The sequence below is a fragment of the Lontra canadensis genome, unplaced genomic scaffold (genome assembly GCF_010015895.1).
Source record: "Lontra canadensis isolate GAN:19392208 unplaced genomic scaffold, GSC_riverotter_1.0 scaffold24, whole genome shotgun sequence".
NCBI classification, from domain to species: domain Eukaryota; kingdom Metazoa; phylum Chordata; class Mammalia; order Carnivora; family Mustelidae; genus Lontra; species Lontra canadensis.
The window spans coordinates 5,810,040-5,831,691 of NW_022631018.1; the positions used below are offsets into that span (position 1 = coordinate 5,810,040).

General features: G+C 46.5%; 2 pseudogenes; both read left to right on the plus strand.

The window, feature by feature from the left end:
* Positions 1–275: 275 nt before the first annotated feature.
* LOC116870881 lies at positions 276–1,694 on the plus strand (annotated as a pseudogene).
* An 82-nt stretch (positions 1,695–1,776) lies between these two features.
* Positions 1,777–2,717, plus strand: LOC116870651 (annotated as a pseudogene).
* Positions 2,718–21,652: the final 18,935 nt, after the last annotated feature.

Genomic DNA, 21,652 nt, shown 5'->3' on the forward strand with positions numbered 1-21,652 from the left:
TTAAAAACAACAGCAACAACAACAAAAACACAACAACTCACTGATGCAAAAAAAAAAAAAAAAAAATTGTGTCCTCTTGCCCCGGTAGCTGGATCTAGGCTCTGTGGGTCAACTAGTGTTGAACAGGAAAAGCGTCTGACCACAAAGGCATGGTAGGTAGTTAGGTAGTTAGGTAAATAAGCTGAATGCCATTAGAACCAGCCAGTGTTCTGCTTCCATGAAGCTACCCTTCATAGTGGTCTGAGCACAGTGTTCTGGACACATCAAGCACGGTCATGTTTTCCGAGCAGGCTGTCCAGAGGCCCACACTCTCCTCCCCCCACTATCGGCCACCAATGCCACCTTTGCCCCTGTGCCTGTATGACTTACACCAAGTCCTCCCAGCCCTTCCTGCAGGGGGATCACGGCTTTAGCCTGTAGTTTGCCCCCATCGATGCCACCCGGTTCCTCCAAACGAGGCCCTTCCTGGTGAGCTGGGCGCAACGGCACCGGGCTGGTGGAGTCCAAGTAAAGAAGCCGTGTGAGCTGCAGCCTGGGGAGAAGTGTAGTGTGGTGGGGACCCTCTTCAAGGCCATGCCGCTCCAGGCACCCATCCTCTGGGAGATCAGCGAAGAGCACAACCTGCTCCCCCAGCCCCCGGGAGCAAATATAGCCACCCAGAGGATGAGCTGCTCTTGGGATATGCATTGCAGTGCATCAGACTGGAAGCCACCTTGATGCGTGCAAGCTGGTCACAGGGACAGTCCTGGCCGTGCTCAGCTCTGTGAGAGATGGGGGAAGTTTCTGGTGGAGGACCTCTTGCTTTTCAGAGCTTGCACCTCAGAAGACTGCATCCCATCCTAACACAGGTTTGTGCTACTGGTGCCGGGCTCAGGCCCGAGGGGACATGGAGGCGAGAGCATGGTGACAGGGCAGCTGGGGGACGAGGGCAACAGTGCAGTGCTGCCCTCATGTCCTGGGTCATCCTTGTTGGCGCCCTCCTGAGCCACAACCCCCCCAGAGCAGAGATCCACTAATAAGGCCATGTACTTAACCAAGCAAACCCAGGCAGCCAGCGTGGAGGCGGTCAAAATGCTGGATGAGATCCTCTTGCAGCTGAGCACCTTGGTACCCACGGACCTGATGCCAGGCAAATCTGACCCAACCAACTACACGCTCCCCCAGCAACCCCTGCACACCCAGCATGTTTCCACTGGCCACTCCCTACTCTGCCCTCCAGCTGGTCCCCAATCCTTACCAAGTTGATGGAGTCAGATTGGAGTCAGATTCCTAACGACATCAGGACAGAACAGGAGTGACATTTTCCAGTGCAGCAGCACAGAGGATCACTGGGAGATCCTGGAGAGGACCCTGTCTAGGGGGGGGTCACATCAGTCCCACAGCTGCTGACACGAGGTTGTTACCCCTTCTACAAAACCAACACTTTCATCTTTCTAGAGTGCCCTCATGGCTACATATGTGGGAACAACCACCCCCCTCCGCCCCGCCTGCTTCCCTGGCCCTCTTTGGCTGTAAAAATCTTTGGAGGCCCAGAGGACTAGAGGGTCCTGTTGGTGGCCGACCCAGACTTCAGCTCCAGCCCCGCGCAGACCGCGTGCTTCGTAATTCTGCAGAGCCTGACCTGCCAGCCCATCAGCTTCTCAGCCTTCACGGCAGAGAAGAAGGACCTGGGGGGCCTGGGTTTGGGCCCCTGACTCACAGAGACCCCAGGCCATCTGTTCCCTGCAATGTTGGCTCTGCAGCAGCGTTTGCTTTACAATAAAAAAAGGGGTGGGTGGGTGCGAGGCAGGCGTGGCGCCAGTCCGGGTGGCAGCTGAGGCGGAGGCCGAGGAGGAGGCAGAAGGCCAACAGCCAGGTCAGACGGCCCAGGGACCCACGCCCCAGTGGAATGCAGATGCCGCAGGGCACCCCCCGCCACCGCACACGCCCCGCAGGAGCTGCTGGCCGGGGACGCGGTGCAGGGGGAGCTCATTCCCGAGAAGAAGGGTCTGTTCCTGAAGCAGGTGGAATACGAGGCTTCCAGGCAGCCCTTCAAGGCCTCCGGGTACAGACCGTACAAGGACTTCGCGGTTCTCCGAGACGCTGCTGCAGAGGCTCCCCTCCCGCGGGGTGCAGGCCCTTCCGCCCACTGGTCCTGGAGGCCAGCGCCGAGCCCTGAGGTGCTTCATCGAGCGGGTGGCCCGGGCCCCCTGTTCTCCGAGGCTGTGGCCCTCGGGCTGTTCCCGTCCTTCCGTGGCCCTGCTGTGCAGAGCAAGTTAAAGGAATCAGCTCAGTGTGCTGGGCACGAGCTCGGGATCTGTAAGGCGGCTCCTGGGCCGCGGCCTTCCTCCCAGCCCACGTCCGGGCGCCGTCTGCGGTGAGAGCGGACTCGTGCGGATCATCTACCACAGCTTCCACAGGCTTCGCGATCTGGCGGAGCAGATTGCTTCGAGCGCCCTCGACAGTCGCTGACCTTCTCGTGTTCGGGAAGGAGCTGATTGCTTTGGAGTCTGACAGGACCCCGCTCCCCTCCTGGGCCACTCTGAATGGCAGCGCACCGGGTCCCTTCAGGCGGCGCTCAGAGGCCTGTCATTGAACCTGGCTGCTTGCCCAACGGCTGCCCAGCAGGACAAACAGGAAGAGAGTGAGGGGGTGAAAAATGGAAACTCTTGGATTTGCTCCAGTCCTCTGAAGACCAGTGCGCCGGACACAGGACAGCCTGCTGCGGACGCAGGTGATGAGCTGTGAGCCCAGCGGAAGGGGGAGAGTGGTCCAGAGGATGCGTCTTGGGGGCCTTGGGTCCCTGGGCACCAGGAGACCAGCTGGTCCACGCCTCCCTGCCCCTCACTCCCACATTCTCCTGCCTTTGTCAGCTCTCAGATCCAAGGGCACAAGGAGATGAACAAGGTGGGGAAGGACTTGAAGCCCAAGCTTAGCCGCCTCTTCATTGGACCCAGCTCCTGCTTCTCCCTCTCCCACTCCCCCTGCTTGTGTCCCTCTCTCACTGTGTCCCTCTGTCAAATAAATAAATAAAATCTTAAAAAAACACAACAAACCAAAAGCAGCTTCCCAAGGTGTCCTCCTACACAGAACCCCTGCGCTCCACCCCCCCCAGTTCCATTTGACTCAAGGCATCTGAGATCGTCCTCAAAGTCCTGGGCACCAAGAAGACACTTCCTGCCCAGAGACAGCAGAAGCCCTTAACACCCTCCACATATGTGAAGAATGTCAGGAGCCCATCATGCCTCCTCAGCTGGGACTTGGGAAAAGTAGGTCTGCCCCCAACTCTCTTGTTCACTGGCTGTGAAACCAGGGCAAATAGTGTAACATCTTTGGGCCCCATTTCATCACCTGTGTCATGAGGGATTTTGACAGGGTAATCTCTTAGCTCCTTCGCAGCCCTGCTTGTGTCATTCCATCGAAACCTGTGCTTTCCCCGGGATGAGGTGACTGTGGGGCCCCACGGTGACATCCACAGGAGTCAGTGCCGTTTCACTGGCTCCTCCCCCTCTTCCCTCTGGGAGATCTCTTCTCCCTCACTTATTTCTGGGAGTCTGCAGGGATCTTGCACGTGCTCAGGTCTGCCATGTGCTTCCTCTTCTGCCACATATCCTCCCGAATGTTCACTGCCTGAGAAGCCACTTGGGGACCCTTCCACCCCACAGCTGTCAGCATCCTCCCGACAGTGCTGACGTCCATGTCAGCACTGCACTCTGTCCCCAAAGCTGCATAGACCAATGAATTGCTACCGTCTCCAAAGACTTCAGTATTTCAGCCTGCAGTGCCATAGTATGAGCACAGAAGCAGACACAATGGTCCCCCTTCCCACTTCCAGTTACCTTTCCTTTCTCTGACATCAGAATTATGCTTTGTACATCTCTTCCAGCTTTGAGGACTGCTGTGCTAGCTTGAGCTTGCGGCTTCTCTTCCCCTGGGGCCAAGGGACGGAGCTGCTGCTGTCCAAGATGCCCACTCCCACTCCTGCCACCTAAATCCCTTCCAATGGGACTCTTGCTCACCTTTCTGTCACACACACCCAGACAGGTCCGAATCTCTGACATGGGGACTCCTGAGGTTGAAATGGGGGATCCTGATATACTATTTAAAGAAAAAAAAAGAAAAAGAAACAGAAATCCCAGGAATCTTGAAGCTATTCATCTTGAAGACTATTCATGGAAGCAGGGAAATTAAACACAGCATCCTTGAATATACACAGTCCACACCTAAGCTTGGGCTATTGTTTCCTTCATAATGACAACGTGCCTCTGGGAGTTGGAGAACTGGGCCCTCACTACTGCTCGGTACAATCATGTACTGCTGGGTCAGGTATCAGGAGGAAATGAGAACAAAGCTATATTGTCAGGAAGCCTGAAGGCTGACCCAAACAAAGCAGAGCTCCAGAAAACTATTGTGGAAAATATTTCCTCCATAGCTGCCTGTGGTTGTTCAACCCAATCCTCAGACTGGACTGGAAGAGGAAAACTCCTTATCCTTTAGCAGAGAAGCCTACACGTTGCTATCCCTTTAAAGAGAAAAACATAAAGAGAAAAAAAAGGATAGTGGTACGACACACACCTCATGTGAAACCCACTCTTCTGCCTCCACTCTCTGCTCCCTCCTCGAGGTTGCTTTCCAGGAGAAAATGTCCATTTGGTTTAAACACACACCTTCCTTTTGAGGAGCTCCTACCTGCTCACCTGCTCATGTGATTACCTGGGGAGCCAATGAGGGTAGGAAATCCCAGACGCAGAAAGGGGGCCCAAGATAGTGAACTGAGAATCTTTAGTAGTGAATGGTTGGGCTGGAAAAATTGGAAGTCAGAGTGGAATCTAAAATGGGTTCTGACATTAATGAGATCACTTAGTCATTCTGCTTCTCTTGATCATCGCCTGGGTATCTCAAAGTAGATTTTTGCAAATGACACTACAGACAAAGGGCTGATATCCAAGATCTATAAAGAACTTTTCAAACTCAACACCCTAAAAACAAATAATCAAGTCAAAAAATGGACAGAAGACATGAACAGACATTTATCCAAAGAAGACATACAAATGGCTAACAGACACATAAAACCTGTTCATCATCATTAGCCATCAGGGAAATTCAAGTCACAACCACATTGAGATAATACCTTAGACCAGTTAGAATGGCAAAAATTGACAAGGCAGGAAACAACAAATGTTGGAGAGGATGTGGAGAAAGGGGAACCCTCTTACACTGTTGGTGGGAATGCAGTGTAGCATTGGTGTAGCAGTGTAGAATGGTGCAGCCACTTTGGAAAAGTGTGGAAGTTCCTCAAAAAATTAAAAATAGAGTTCCTCCCTGACCCAGCAATTGCACTACTGGATATTTACCCCAAAGAGACAAATGTAGTGAAAAGAAGGGCCACATGCACCCCAATGTTCATAGCAGCAGTGTCCACAATAGACAAACTGTGGAAGGAGCGGAGATGCCCTTCAACAGACGAATGGATAAAGAATATGTGGTCTGTATATAGAATGGAATATTACTCAGCCATCAGAAAGGATGAGTACCCATATTTTTGCATTAGCATAGATGGGACTGGAGGAGATTATGCTGAGTCAAATAAATCAAGCAGAAAAAGCAATTATCATATGGTTTCACTTATTTGTGGAACATAAGGAATAGCATGGAGGACATTAGAAGTAAGGGAAAAACGAAGGGGGGAAATTGGAGGGGGAGATGAACCATGAGAGACTATGGAGTCTGAGAAACAAACTGAGGATTTCAGAAGGGAGTTGGGGGAGCCTGGTGTTGGGTATTAAGGAGGGCACATATACCATGGAGCACTGGGTGTTACACACAAACAATGAATCCTGGAACACTACATCAAAAACTAATGATGTACTATATGGTGACTAACATAAGATAATAAAAAAACAAAATAAAATAATGCCCCACTAGAGGACATGCAGTTGTGTGTTTAAGCCACAGTTTGAATAAGATCAAATTTCTCTAGAATTTACCAGAGACTTCCTGGTTGGATTTTTTTTGTGATATTAGTAAATCAAATCCTTTTCTGAGAGTGGGAGAAGCTGTAGAGAAACCCTGCAAAGGTAAAAAGTGAAGGTGAATCTAAACATGGAATGAGATAAAGGGGAGAGTATTTCTACTAATGAGCTGCTTAGTTCATACATTTTCCCATCCATTTATTCAACACATATTCATGGAACCCCCTACTATGTGCCAAACACTGTAGCGTTAGGGAGGTATCAGGAAACAATATAGAAAAGGTTGCTGCTGTTTTGGAGCCTGTAGCTTGGTAAGGGAGACAGGCTAATAGGATAAATATAAATTATGTAACTGTAATTGTGGTAAGAGTTAGGAAGGAGAACAGGGTGCTATGAAAGCAAATAGCACGGGTGGTGATGGGTCAGAAAAATTTCCATGAGGAAAGCTGAGCCCTGAAGGATTAGCCAGATGAAGGGGAGGGGAGGTTGGGGAAATGATCTAAGCAGGAAATAATAGCACAAGTGAAGGGAGAGGCAGGTGAAAAATGAGTCTCAAAAAAACCCACAAGAAACAAAAACCAAAACAACAACAACAACAACAAAAAATCCCTGAAGCCATCCATAAAGAGCAAACAAGCAAACCCCAACAAAGAAAGGGTAAAACAAAATGGAGCCAAACCACAGTGGGGCAAAAACCTGCTCCCAAAAGGTGCCAACTGTGGCAAGGGAGTTGGGCAGGGCCCCTTCTACCTATCCTGGCCTCTGTCCCCCTTACACTGATAGCAAAAGGCCTTGTGTAGAAGCCCATTGTCAAATCCTTCACTACCACATCCCCAAGACATTATCCTTAGCCAGATGGGGCCATAAATTCCTTATAAAATTAATATGGCTCTCCAATGACAGAACAGGATACAACGAAAATTACTGAGCACCTCTGGTGTGGCAGGCAATGTCTAGGGTCTTGGTGTGCATTATCTCATCTAACATTCAAATGGCCCCACGTGGCAGAGGTGTGCACATTTTATACTCCACGGAGGACCTCCAGCCCAGAGAAGCTCGGGAACTAGCTCAGAAAGTTGAAGATGGAGACAAACCGGCTCTAGCTGGTCTGACTCTTGTGTCTGAGCATGCTTCCACTCTGCTCTGTGACCTTAGGAGAACCATGGAGGTCATCTGGTCTCAGACTGTTATTTTGTAGAGGGGACTTGGAGCTCACAAAGGTTAAGAGACTCAGTAAGGCCTTAGGATTAGTGGCAAAAGCAGGACTAAACCTCTGGCTCCCGCTGCTAATCTGTTTATCTTCCCCGTTTCTTACTGTTTTATAAACAAAGCAAAAACACACACTAGTAAATTATGAGGATGCCAAAACGATACAAAATTCATCATCATTTTTCTTGACTTACATACCCTTTTCTTCCCTGAAAACTTCAGCGTTGAAATATGTAGTGGGAACTTCCTCCTGGAGGTGGGGGGAGGGAAGACTACTGAATGGTACATTTTGCAATAAAGCAATGATACTTTGTTTTTGAATTTGGCTGTGTGGATTTTCGACTCTATTAAAACAGGACATGCTTGTATTAAACAACTGATCTGGGTTTTTTCTATTCTTCTATATTCATCTAATAAAATGGAAATTCTTAAATAAAGTATGTTTAACTGATAAGCTGCTCTAATAAAATCTCATATCCAGAATAATATCTCATTATTAAATCCCATACACAGAGTCAGTGAAAGAGTACTGTGGCACGGAAGGTGGAAAATGATAGCCACTCCTCCACCAGAGAGTTCCTCACGGGCTATGACTGAGTATCTTCTAATTAGTACTGACTTCACTCCCGTGGCCTTGGATTCTGCACTGGACACTGAAGGGATTCTACTTGATAGACCGTATGTACGTTTCCTTTTAGATTTGAACTTCAGTGCGACAATGGGTGTTGGAGGTGTATTCACAACTGGCCCATCCTCTCCCTCTCCTCAGCGGTCCCCAACCATCATTTTCACCTGCCTGTCCCTTAACTTTGATTTCTTGCCCTTGCCTCCTGGGTTTTACAAATATCCAGTGGGGAGAGCTTCTGATGTTTTCAATTCCTGGGCCTGAGCGCCCCCTAGACAGACAGAGGTAAACTGTCAGCTCTGGAAGAAAGCAGGGCTCTGGGAAGTTGGCCTCTTGCTGAGGTCAGCACCAAATCCCTGCACTTCCCTGAAATCCTTCCTGGTTTGGGCAGGGAGGGAGGCAGGAAGACAAGAGGGAGCCGGTGGCCAGAGAGGTCATCAATCAGACGCTGCGGGGCAGGGGCTCTGTGGTCCTGCGGCCCTGGGGGGCGCATTCAGAATGGAAGGGGGTCCTCACCGAGGCCACCCCTGTGGAAATAAGTCAGTGGCCACATGGTGAGCATGTCAGGGCTAAGGAGCAGGCACTGGAAAAAATGGGCTGTTCACCTAAATACATTCACAGAAAATGACCCAGATGTTATTTAAATCATCCTCTTTTCGGTGTTGCTTACCTTATCTTCCTGTGTCTATAAATATTGTGCATGTGTTTCAATAGATTTTATCCTTTAGTATACACCATTTTTGCTGTCTTCCATTTCCGACACTGTTTTGTATACATACCTCCTATGCTTATAGCCCACGTGTATGTATGTATATTGTGGTGTGCCTGTTTCTGTGGGTGTGTCTTTGCGTTTGTGTGCGTGACGCATGTGGTGTGTCTGTTTGTGCCTCCCTGCGTGTGTATGTGGTGTGCCTCTATGGGTGTGTGGGTGCTGTGTGTGTTCACCCCTGTGTGGTGGCCTCAGCCCGGTCGATCGAGATCCTGGGCCCCTATCTCAGGCGTTAGCATCTCTGCCAGAAGATGGAGTTCCTGGGTGCCCCCAAGGGCTGGGCTGGATGCGTAGGGAGAGCGGGGACAGCGCTTCCTGGGGTGGGTGTTGGCAAGCCTGCAGTGTCACCGTGCCTGGCCCTGTGGCCAACTGCGTCTGCGAAGGGTGAGTGTCTGTGGTTATCAGCAGAGACAGGACACTCAGGAAGCCACTATCACACGCACCAGAGTGCTTGAATCCAAGGGGCCGTGTTCTTTCTCTAAGATCCTATTTTCATTCTCTGTTAAAAAAAAAAAAAAGGGAAAAAGAAAAAGAAAAAAGAAAATGTCTCCTGGGTGAATCAGTTCGTCCTTCTCATTAGCCCCATCCATATCCACATCCCGCTGTCCTCTTGCAGAAGCAGGAAGGGACCATGTCTACCCTATCCACCAAACAGCCTTTCCCCAATATCCTGGCCCCAGTCCTCTGCTGGACTTGTCCGCACAGGTCTGCCTCACCCCACCCAAGTGGGCACACCTCTTCCATGTCCCTCATCGTGGGGCTCCTGCCCTGCAGACTCCTGCCCAGAAGTTGAGGATGCTCCAGCCACTGCATTCTGGGTTTAATTTTCTGTTTAAACCCACAATGAACGAACTGTGTAGTGTGCCCAGGCACTGGGTTAGGCATGCAAGATAGGATGATGAGTAGCCTAACATGTTGGTTAAGAGCATAGGCTCTGGAGTAAAATAGGACCTGCTCACCTCCAGCCTTCAGCCCTCACCCTGTGACCCAGGATCAACAACTCCCTCAAGGTTCTGCTGCCTCATTGGTGAAACAGGTGCTTGCCCCGCTGGATGACTCAGAGGCTGGTCTGGCACAAAGCACACAGCGGAGGACCCAGAACGTGACCGTCCGTGCGCATTAGCGGCTGTGGGCCTTGGCTCACTCACCTTCATCCCAGCCTCCCAGGCGAGGAGGTCCCAACGCGGACCACCCTGTGTTCCAGGTGTCTTTGCATTTGGAGTTCCAGAAGCAGACCATCTTGCGCCAAGTAGATGAACTCAGGATGAGAAGTGAAAGCAGAACCTGCTCCCGTCATAGTCATTTTTGTGGGCAAGCACGGTTGTGGGAACGGGAAGTTTCTATGCAGTGGTGCTCTACAGTCCATTTTTAGCTTCTTGGGTACAGAGAGGCAGCTCCTGGATTCCCGGCAGAGCTCCAGAGGTTTCTAGAGGTGCCCACTCTCCTGGTGGGTCATTTCTGTATTGTCTGGGGAACCATTTCTGGAGCCTGATTCTGGAACCTGCTCGTTCAGCTCCTCTGCTCACTTTGTAAACATCTTCTTCCTTGATTAAACACCCGCTGCTTAATGTAAATACAACAATTTCTGTTTCCTACACTGAATCCCGATGCAATTCTTATTGCTTGAAGATAAAATTAAAGTCAGAGAAGCCAACGCATGTAGGTTCTACCCTACGTTCAGGTTTTATGGATGTTATGTAATTCCATCCTTCCAGCAAAACCGCACAGTCCGTAAGAGCCTAATCAAGGTGGGAACGGAGATGGTTCTGCCACCAGAGGCCAGGTGCCTACTCACCGTACTCATGACACCCTTTCCTGGAGGAGCTCACCGTGCAGGGAGGAGGGCTACTACTGTGCAGCATGAGAAATGCTGAGAAGAGCTGCGGGCCCAGGGCTCTCTTGGAGCCCTGAAGAGAAAGTGTCTAACTCTGCCCTCTGGCCTTGGAACCCCAAGATGGCGTCTGCTTTCCACCTTGGCAAGAGGTCATGACTTCTCATTCTTTGACAGGTTAGGGACCCTGTCTCAAAGATCCACTGACCTATTTCTCAAGTAATCACAATTTAGGGGCCCCCAATCTGTATGTTTGCAAAGGCAACCGTCTATCCTTGTGTCCAGATGAGTCACGGCAGGTCTGAAGCCTTCAGATTCCTTTGTGGGACCCCTTCCTGCTGGTAGCCTGAGAAGCAACCCGAGCGGAAGACTGCGGCAGCCTGGACCAGATGTATGCACTCAGCTCCCGCACAGCTCTCTCCCTGTTGCTCCTGAGACTTCCATGCAGCCCCTGCTTGCTGAGAGGGTCTCGAGGTCAGAAAACTTGGCTTCGTCAGGTCTGTACCCTGCCATCTAGCAGGGTACAGACTTGCAGAGGCTTGGCGAATGAGTGAGTGAGTGAATGAATGAATGAAGGAAGCCGTGCCAGTCCGCAGCCTCCGCTTACCTGAAGCATGAGCGAGGGGCTGGCTCTGTGCTCTCTGCTGGATGCCCAAGCCACATCTGCGGCTTCAGCCCTGGAAGAAGTGGAAGCAGGGTTGGGGGAGGGGGAGACGATGGGCACAGAAGTAAGTAGGGCCTCTGACTTCTTGGCTTTCAGCTCCTCATTTCCAGGGTTTACTACCACTCCTCAGTTTCCAGATTATGGGCCTTAAAATTTTTTACATTGGGCAATTAGGAACCTAATTCTGGAGCCCATTTTCTAATTCCTAGCTCCTGGGTAATTAGCACCTCTCCTTCCTCATTTAATCCAACAGCCCATGACCACACTCTCAGCAGAGCCCTAGACCGGGGTGCAGGGAATCACGGGAGATCCTGGTCCCATTAACTCGTAGATGATGTCAGAGCGACCAAGACCACCACAGATGAGTTCCTCAAATCTCCTAGATCACACAGGACCTGAAAAACCATGTATTTCATAGGGAGCACAAAAAGGGGGCTTGGGAATTGTGCAGCTTCTAGAAGATGAGATAAAAGGAAGGAAGTTACAGTGAAGGTGAGGAAGTGCTCTTAAAATAACACCACGAATTACATGTATATAGTACTTGATAATTTAAAAGCTTTCTCATATGTAGTACGTCATTTCTTACAATTCGCAAGTACCAGCCTTGTAAGGGAGCCAGAGAAGACATTATTATACCAGTTTAAGCAAATAAACCTGAAACTTGGGGTTGAGGTCTTCTGATCCCAAATCCAGCTCCCTAGTGAAAATCAGGACCAAAATGGTATAAGGATACACCATTATTTTTGAAAATCTGTCATCCAAGTTATTTGATTCTGGTCCCTACTTGTGTATGCAGGAGTTCAGGCTCTGGAAAATTCCATCTCGATTAGTTCTGGGAATCCCTAAGTCTTCTCACGTGAGTTCAGGAATAAGGCTGCTCACAGAAGTTTTGGTCCTGGTGATTTCCTGGTTCTGCTGAGCCCTACAGAGGCCACACTAGCCTGGGCCACGGCCCCGGACTCACCAACACTGCCATTGCCTTTCTGGATCTGTACTCTTCCTGCAACTCCCAGGCCTGGCAGTTTCTGTTGGTACCCATTTCAATTCCACAGGCTGTCAAGGATATTTGGTGGGGAGTAGGCGACAGTAGCTCCCTCTTTGTGGAATTCCACTTGGTCAGCAACTCCTACGGCAGGGTCACTCTGACTGCAGTGTGATGCAGGAATTAACTGAATTGTTCTGTCAGGTTTCATGCATCTTAGGTGGCCTTGGGAGAGGTGCACTGAACAGCCAAGAAGCTCTCCTCTGTTCCATTTAGTAGCTGCACTACTGGACTTTATTACTAGCCTGGCTCTCAGCTGCTCAGAACTCAAGGACCACGCGGAATGACGTGCGTTTTTGGATAAACTCTTCCTTGTTCAAAACTTGGCGGTAGGGGGGTTGCGGATCAAGAAGATTGGATTGTCCATTGTTTGTCAATATCTAAGTGCTCTTATTTGGACAGAGGGGAACCCTTGTCTTGACCCTCTGATATGTCGGGCTCTGTCCTAGCAAGTCCTAGTGATCCAGTGACAAACAAGGCAGACACAGTTCTTGCCCGCTTCGATCTTGCATTCTGGGAGGTCAGGGTCATAGGGTCAGCGTCCTCCTTTATCTAGATGAGTTCTTTCCTGGGAGGCTTATCTGCATTTTTCACTCCCTTCCTATGTTCCCATCTCGCAAATAAAAATTTTTAATTTAATTTTTTCCTGAGATGACTGTAGATTCGTGTGTAGTTATAAGAAATAATATAAAGAGATCCTGTGTCCTACTTCCCTAGTTCGCTCCATGTTCCCAAACTGTAGCACAATATCACAGCCAGGATATTGACACCGACATCGCCAAGATGCAGAACGTCACCATGTCTGTCACCACAAGATGAACCTTTTGTAGCTGCCTCTGTGTCCTTTCACACCCACCCCCATCTCTGATCCATGGCAACCACGAATCTCTTCTCCATTTTTATAATTTTGTCATTTCAAGTATATTATATAAGTTGAGGGGCTCCTGGGTAACTCAGTCAGTTAAGTGTCTGCCTTTGGCTCAGGTTATCTCTGATCCCAGGGTTCCGGGATCAAGTCTTGCATCCACTAAGCAGGGATTCTTCTTCTCCCTCTCCCTCTGCTGCTCCCCTTACTTGTGCTCTCTCTCTCTCTTTCTCTCAAATAACAACAGCAACAACAAAAATTATATAAGTCTAATCATAGTGTGTGACTTTTTGGAATGACTTTTTTTACTCAGTGTAATTCCCTGATTATCTGCACATTCATGGAAGTTGTTTTGTTTATTAACAGTTTTTTCCTTTTCATGGCTGAGTAGTGTTCCATGGTATGGATGTGCCCCAATTTAACCATGGAACTGCACAGGATATCTGGGTTGTTTCTAGTTTTTGACTGTTATGACTAAAACTACTGTTTTCCAGGGTTTGGTATGAATATAAATTTTCATTTCTTTGGGACAAATGCCTAGAGCTCCAATTGCTAGGTTGTATTGTAATTGCATGTGTAGTATTATAAGAGATTGCCAAATCATTTTCTGGAGTTCCTATCCCATTGTACATGGCCACCAGCAATTCAGGAGTGATCATTTTCTCTACCCCCTTACTGGCCAGTAGACTTTGACGGACTCCCCCACCAAATTGCCAGACATGTCCGGACAGGTCAAAAGTTTGCCAGGGGGTATCATGTGGGGTTTTCATTTTGTTTTGTTTTTCCAGCAGGACTTTTAGTCTTTGTGTAAATTTGATTTCTACTCAGTCTTTCCCACCATTTCTCTGGACATGTCCAGACATGCCTGAAGCCACAACAGTGGTCAGCTGAAACCTTTGACTCAAGCTACAAGTTCATCTGCATGGAATGAGATGTTTGGGGGTTTTATCTCCATACTTCTTCGGAAAAATGGCCCCTCTGTATATTGCACACTATCAAGTAGTCCCCAGAGACCATTTTGTACCCACCACTTGACATGAGAGAGGCCCTCTATAGGTTGTGCAGACACCATCCCATCCTTTCTCTTGGTGTCTACTATGTGTCGGGCACTGTTCTAGTTTATCTGCAGATAAAATACTGAACAATCAGGCAAGGCCCCTTGTCTTGTGAATCTTGTATTAGAAGAAGGGAAAACAGATAATAAAAACACAAGATGATTTCAGATGGCAAAGACTCTACACAGGGTGATATGACAGAAGGGGCACACATAAGCTGCTCTCCAAGGAGCTGAGCTTTCTCAACATCAGAATTCCTACAGGCTTCTTTTTTTTCAAAGCTGATTATTTCCATTTCTTTCACCATTTTTTTTTTACAACATTCTCACCATGTTTTCTTAAAAAAAAAAAGATTTATTTATTTATTTATTTATTTATTTGAGAGTTAGAGCAAGCACATGGTGCAGAGGGGCGGGGCAGGAGCAGAGGGAGGGAGAGAACCCTAAGCAGACTCCCTGCTGAGTGTGGACCCTGACACAGGGCTTGATCCCACAACCCCAAGCCCATGACTCTGAGACCATGACCCAAGCTGAAATCAAGAGTGGGACACCCAAACTACTGAGCCATCCAGACACCCCTCTCCATGTTTTCTGATCCCAAAATACCATGGTTGATCTTATCAATAATTCTAATCTTTAAAGATTCTTTCCTAATTTGGTTCTTTGAATAAAAAAAAAATTACTCCAAATATGGAATGTATGCTACAGAAACAGCAAAAAGACTTTCTTCTTAATTTGAACAAGGTATCTCTATGAAAACAGCCAAAGATGGCGGCCCTTTGGAAGGCTCTGTTCTTGTCCATTCCTTGTTGTTCTATGAGTTAATATTCCCAGTAAAAGTGAAAACTGTAAATTCAAACCTCACATCTCTTACTAATTCCAATAATTTTTGAAAACAAGATGTCTACATAGATATGTCTCCACCTTGCTTGCCTCAGCCTGCCAGATATTTCTTCCACTTGAGTCTACCATTTAATATATAAATCAGTCATCCCTCCTGGCTTCAGGTCATTTGTGAGTACAATAATGTGCACTTTCAAACCAAATTCCATATTCAGATATTAAAGAGGACACAACACTGAGGCATGCCTGGTGTTCAGACTAACATAGTTCACTTAGCCTCTTGGGCTTATTTGCTCAGTGAGTTAGGAAGTCACCTTGGGTTTCCCCAGCTTGCCCATGAGAGTATAATGAGAGTTTTGGTAGAATGTTTTGCTCAGATCAAGCTATTTACATGAACTGTTTGGTAATCTCATAAAAAACAGAAAGGCAAAGGAGAGTTTCATGAGACTTGTTCTTATGATCCCATATTGGCTTCCAGATCTTTAGTTCTGTTTGTAATACTACACCATCTGCCTCAAACAGTCAGCTCAGTCTTTTCTTGTTCTCCCTGCTCTGAACACAACTAAAACAAAAATCTTTGCCATTCTTGGGCTTTTTGGATGTCTCTGCTTTTTCTGACATTGGTTTTTAGGGAACTTTTGTTTCATCTTTTGCATTCATCCTTTTAAAGTCCGAGGGCCCTGAATGGCCAAATTGTTAATTTCCATGTATTATTTTCAGCATGTTTAGGCACTCATGCACAGTGGATGGGATGATTTATGACTATATGAATAAGAATATTTTTTGTAATTAAGCCCCTTTAGGTGTCCTGCCTTTTGGAGTCATTGACCACAGGATTATTCTCTCTTTTCTGTTTATTTTATAAAATTCAGTTTCCTGAAGTCATTCATATATATATATGGCTGATTCTTTCTAGAATTCTCTTTCTTAACTATTTCATCTTTAAAATAGCATAGTTAGGGCACTTGGGGGGCTCAATCCATTAAGCATCCGTCTTCAGCTCAGGTCTTGATCCCAAGGTCCTGGGATTGAGCTCCATATCAGGCTCCTTGTTCAGCAGGGAGCCTCCTTTTCCCTCTCCCTCTGCTTGCTGCTCCCCTTGCTTGTACTCTTTCTTTCCATCAAATAAATAAATATAATATTAAAAAAAATAAAACATCATTATCTTTCACCAATCTTAAGAGGCCAGGTGTGATATTGGCAAAGTCAGACTTTCAGTACGTGATTTTTCACAAATGGGGCATGGGTTTGTATTTTATATCCTTCAAAGAATATAAGCTTCTTGGTGACAAGAACCACTCTTCTATGTCTTTTCTAGGAGAAGCTCAAGAACCTCAGGGTGTTAGAGCTGAAAGCAGGCTCAGTATATTTTTAGTCCAATTTTTTTTTTCTACAGATGAAGAAAGTGAGCTCCAGGAAACTATTGGGACTTACTCAAGATTAATAGCTGATTGGAGGCCACTAGATAGGAGAATCCACAGTACCTGCCTCTTCTTCCTATGCTCTTACCAGTGTTTGCTCTGAGGATAAATTTACTAAGAAGGGAGAACACTGCTGTATTCAGAGTGGTTTCATAGGAAGCAGCTCTCTGAATAGTACGGAGATGAACAAACCTTTCATCCTAACCTTCCACTGGTGGTCTGTCCTCATAGCTTACCTTTCAAAGCAAATAAGTACTTCAAGACATAAGAAAAATATATTTCCTTGGATTTATGTATATTCTCCTTTTTTTAAAGAATCATATCTTTTTCATGAAACAGAAATATTCAGATTACCAAGTTAAGGATATTTAAATGGGGACACAGAACTAAGAAGTAGAAACCCAATTTCTAACTACCATAAGAGGTAAGGCGGTGGCTGAGATAAATATAAAACTTGACCAGAATTTTCTGGACATGTGAAGGGTGAAAGAAACAAAAAGAAACAAAAAAGAAGAAAGAAAAAAAAAGAGGGAAAAGAATGAAGTAGAATCATCCTTTTCACCTAAGAGAAGGTACTAAGGAAACCAAGTTTCTCAATATCAACTTTACGGTGAATAAAGAAGAGAAATTTAATAATTTTTGATAAATGCAAAAGAAAAAAACATGCTGAAGCATTAATATAATAATAAAAGAAGTTTATTGGTTTATTAAGAATATTTAGAAGTGGGCATAGAACTCATGCCTCATAGACTGTCTTAACCAAACCTTTAATAAATTTCATAAGGAGGCTAGGCTTTTGATAGCAGTTGATGTTTGAAGTTAGGCTTTTAGGAAGTTGCTCTATTCTGTTAATTAACATAATACCCATTTTAGAAACCAGAAGAATGGGTGGGAAGGTCACTGTTTGTTATGGCAATAGAGGAAACTACCAATATTCTCACATAGAAGGAGACCACATTTCTTCCAAATACAGATGACCCACTAGAATTTGTGCTTAACAAAAATCCTAAAATTCCACCAGCATATTTCAAGTCAGGTCATCATAGCTAGAATGAAAACTACTAAGATGGATGGAATGTCTAGTTCCAAGTAACATGGCTCCCTCATTGGCCACTGGAATGAGTTAGCCACAGATAAACTCTTAGGAAGCTCTATGATTCATTCACCGTAGAACGTTAGTGAATATCAACCAATTAAGTCTTGGAATCTGTCCCATCCAAGGATTATTACTGATGTTTTGTTGTGATTGATGTTTAGCTCCCCTTCCTGGTTAGTGCAATAAAACCATGCTGTCTGCATTTGCACTTGGGCTGTGCTCTTGAAACGGTGGCCTGATATTTCTAGAAACTCTTCCTGCCTTACTTATTTTGGCAGTGGAGTTAGAACACAGAATTTGAAGTCTTATCCAGGGATCTACAATGAATGCTTCTTTGGCTTAGTTCACAACCAGCAAATAGGAGGGATTCATTCTTATTATATTATCTTATATTAACTAGACTCATAAAAGATTTTCAAAAAATGTTTTGACTGATTGCCCGATTGCATTAGTTGGGGGTTCCTCCCAACTAATGGTCCTGGGGGATCTTTTTACAATATAAGTCACATTGGGTCACTATGCACTCAAAATCTCCGGTTTTCCCATTACTCTTAGGTGAAATCTAAAGTCTCAACGTGGTCCCTTCGGCTTGTGTGATGTGCCACTACCTTCTTCTCTGGCCACCCCCTTTGCTCACCATAGTCTTGGTGTACTAGACACTCCCATCTTCTCTCCCTCCAGAGGACTTTACCTCAGCTGTTCCTGCTGACCAGAATGCTCAACACCCATCTAATCCTTGTCCTCTAGGTCTCAAGTTAAGTATCGCTTTCTAACCTCCTCCCACTCCAAATTAGACTCCTAGTTATACTCTCTCATAGTGTCTGCACTTTTCTTTTGTAGCATTTACCACCATTTTTAATGATGGCATTTATTTGAGTAATTACAGGTTACCAGCGGATGGCAACTTCCAGGTCAGATGCCCATCTGCTTTGGTCAGTGCTGAATGCCCAGGTGACAGGAATTTAGTCAATGTTTACAGAATGAATGGAGATTTATAATGTCATGCTATTAGTTCCCATGATTATGATTGCTCCACTGAGCACTGTGCTTAATACACAAATACACACACACACACACACACACACACACACACACGTGTGTATATGTTCTGTACTTATATATACATACAGGTTTCATTTTATGGAGTAGGTTCTTAATCATCATCTTAAGATGAAAGTAATAGGAAACTCTCTTTCCTTTCCAGCATTCCCTTTACTATGATGTGCAGGCCAGCTATAGGCAAATACCTTCTTCCTTGGGTAGTGAATGAAGGGCAAATGGGAGTCCAAGTGTGAGAGTCAAGGCAGCAGGTTCAAGCTTGCTTAGCCTGGTCATTTCCCTTCTCTGGGGTCCTCAGTTTCCTCACTGTGAAGTGAAGGGCTCAGATGAGATAATAATTAACATCCTTTCTATTTTAATGCAATATGATTCTAAAAGAGAAGAGGGGGAGGAAGGAAAGTTAACTTTTAATGTCAGAGGCTAAAGTAGTTGAATTAGTTTGACTGCAGGTGACAGAAAACCATAAAAAATGGTGATTTCAGTAAATTTCAAGATTATCTTTCTCTCATGTGAAAGCCTAGAGATTGGCCATCTAGAGCCAGAATGGGGTACCAGGCTCCTTCTGTCTCTTTGTTCTGCCCAGCATGGCTTCCATTGTCAAGGTCATTTCATGACCCAAGATGGTGATTGACCATATGCTTATGCTCCATTGGTGGAACTCAGTCTTACAGACACACCCACCTGTCAGGGGATCTATCAAATATAGCTTTTATTCTAGGTAGCTGTGGGGCTCCTACTGCTAAGAAGAGATTACATAAGAGATAATATATAACGGCCTCTGCTAGAGGAGGCTTCCCGAAAAGGGTTAATTAGGGAAATGTCCAAAAATTGCAGAGCAGAAGATCAGTACTTAAAATGGAATTGAGACATTAAGAGTCTGCCTGTTTTAGAGCTTGGGCAAGATGCAAGGTAAATAGAGCTATCTTCATTTCAGGAGAAGGCAGAGGCTTTGGCTTGGCACAGAAGGGAATGGCACAGTCAGGAAGAGAAAACAGACTCTGTAGGACCTTCTGTAGACTTAGGGGGCAGGACAAGAAAGACTATATGCTAAGATAGCATATAGTCTTTTAGCAGAGAAGACCCAGAATCAAAATATCTCACAGGACACCTGGGTGGCTCAGTCAGTTAAGAGTCTGCCTTTGGCTCAGGTCATGATCCTGGGGTCCTGGGGTCGGGTCCCACATCGGGCTCCTTATTTGGGAAGCTTGCTTCTCCCTCCACCTGCTGCTTCCCCTGCTTGTGCTCTCTCTCCCTCTCTCTCTCCTCTCTCTCTAACAAATAAATAAATAAATAATCTTAAAAAAAAATCTCTCAACAAGGTTGAGGGGAAAATTAAAGTGGCCAAAGCTGCACTCCAACTCTACACCTATAATTTGCTTTCTTTCCTGTAGGTTATACTCAAACTCCTCACATTATCACTCCTGTGTGTGATACTGCTGGTGCCTCACAGAAGAGATGTGAAATGCAAGAAGCCAGAACGAAGCCTTTAGTTTCATGGCTGTAGCCCAAAGACAGCACCTCTGCCTCCCTTTCCTGCTCTGCTTAAGCTGTGGGGAAGGGCAGGGAAGCTGGTGCCCAGGGAAGGCTAGAAGAGGACCAGTGAAGCTTGCGGCAGGGAGAAGAGGGTCTGAAGCTTACACTTTGCTCACCTATAACACTTTGCACCTGGCTACCCTTCTCACATACCTCTGCAGTAAGAGTGAGGACATTGAAAGACCAACATCCCAGGCAGAAGAAAGAGACTAAAACCACTTGAGACATATCTATTCATCCAGCCCACATTCTCTCCTGACCATGGCCATAACCTCACGGATCTCTCTGAGTCCCTTGTCAAGTGAGAGAATAAAAATCGGAGAAAGAGAAAAGGAGGGGAAGATGGAAGAAGGTGAACATCTGTATTCAATATGCACGTTGCTGTAACAGTTAACAGGATAAAGGTTTCTATCTCATCTAACAGTCTAATGAGTGGGAGGGAGGGTGCGGGGAGGACCCAGCGAGCTACGGGCACTGCGGGCTTCCACAGTAGCTGCCAGCACTGTCCTGGGTGTCAACACTTAGCTGCCAGATAGGGAAAGAGCATGGGAGACAGCCAAGTGGGAGACATTTATTGGCCCGCCTGGAGGTGAGATGTGTACGTCACTCCTACTCATATTCCCCATGGCCACATCTCACTGGAGCAGGACCCGAAGATGAGGACTGTTTGCCCAGGAAGTGGAGAGAATGGGTTTGTGCTCAGCCAGTGGCCTCAGTCATTGCAGACCTGAGAAGGGAGGACCAGTAGAATGCTCTAGGACAGACTGTGTTCATGCAGGAGTGAGGGTGCAAAGCCCAGGTCGCCTCAAGAGGGATTTTGGACCACAGACAAGATGAGAAAATGGAGGGTAAGAATATTTAGTTTTCCCACTGGGACAGGACTTTGGCTCTTTCTTGTTTCCCTTCAGTCAATATGAGGACCCCCATGTTCAAATCAGAACCAATTGTCTTAGAGAGTTACTGTGCTATGCTGGGTGCCCAGAATCTCAAGGTTGCTAGAAACCCCAATGGTTACCAGTCACATCCAAAAGACACTCAAAACCCTCTACACAGTTGCTGCCAACGGATTACTACTTGAATACCTCCTATGCTGGAGAACTCATTATCTTATAAGGCAGTCTAAGCCATTAATTTCATTGAGTCCATGCCCTCTGCCAGGGACTGGGAATACGAGATAGCAAAAACATACACCAAGTACTTAAGAATTTCATACTTCAGAACAATTTCCCTGCTGTTTTTGTTTGTTAAATAAGGCCACATTCTGTGCTTCTGCGGATGATGCTTGTTCCCACTTTCCATTCCACAGGTCCTCCAGTTGCTGGGTGAGTTGCAAACACCATATCATCGTCCCTGCTTGGACCCCAAACAACTTCATCCTAATACGTCCCAGCAAAGTCCATTCTAACTCCCCCGGGGTAGTTAGAAACTGCCTAGTTGGCATTTTCCAGTCCTCTTTCTCCTTAGCGGACTCTTGTGGAGTCAGTCATTTGTCTAGTTGCAAAATTACTTTTTCTCTGTCTCTCTGTTTTAGGTTTCTAAATTCTTGCCCCTGGGTCCATTTCAAAACCTGTAATTGGATCGTTTGGGGACTGACCTGCTGTGGAGTGTCTCCGTGTCCTTGTCTATACTCATCTTGGAACAAACCCATCTTGGAACTCACTTTCCATTGCAAAACTGATCTATGCTTCTT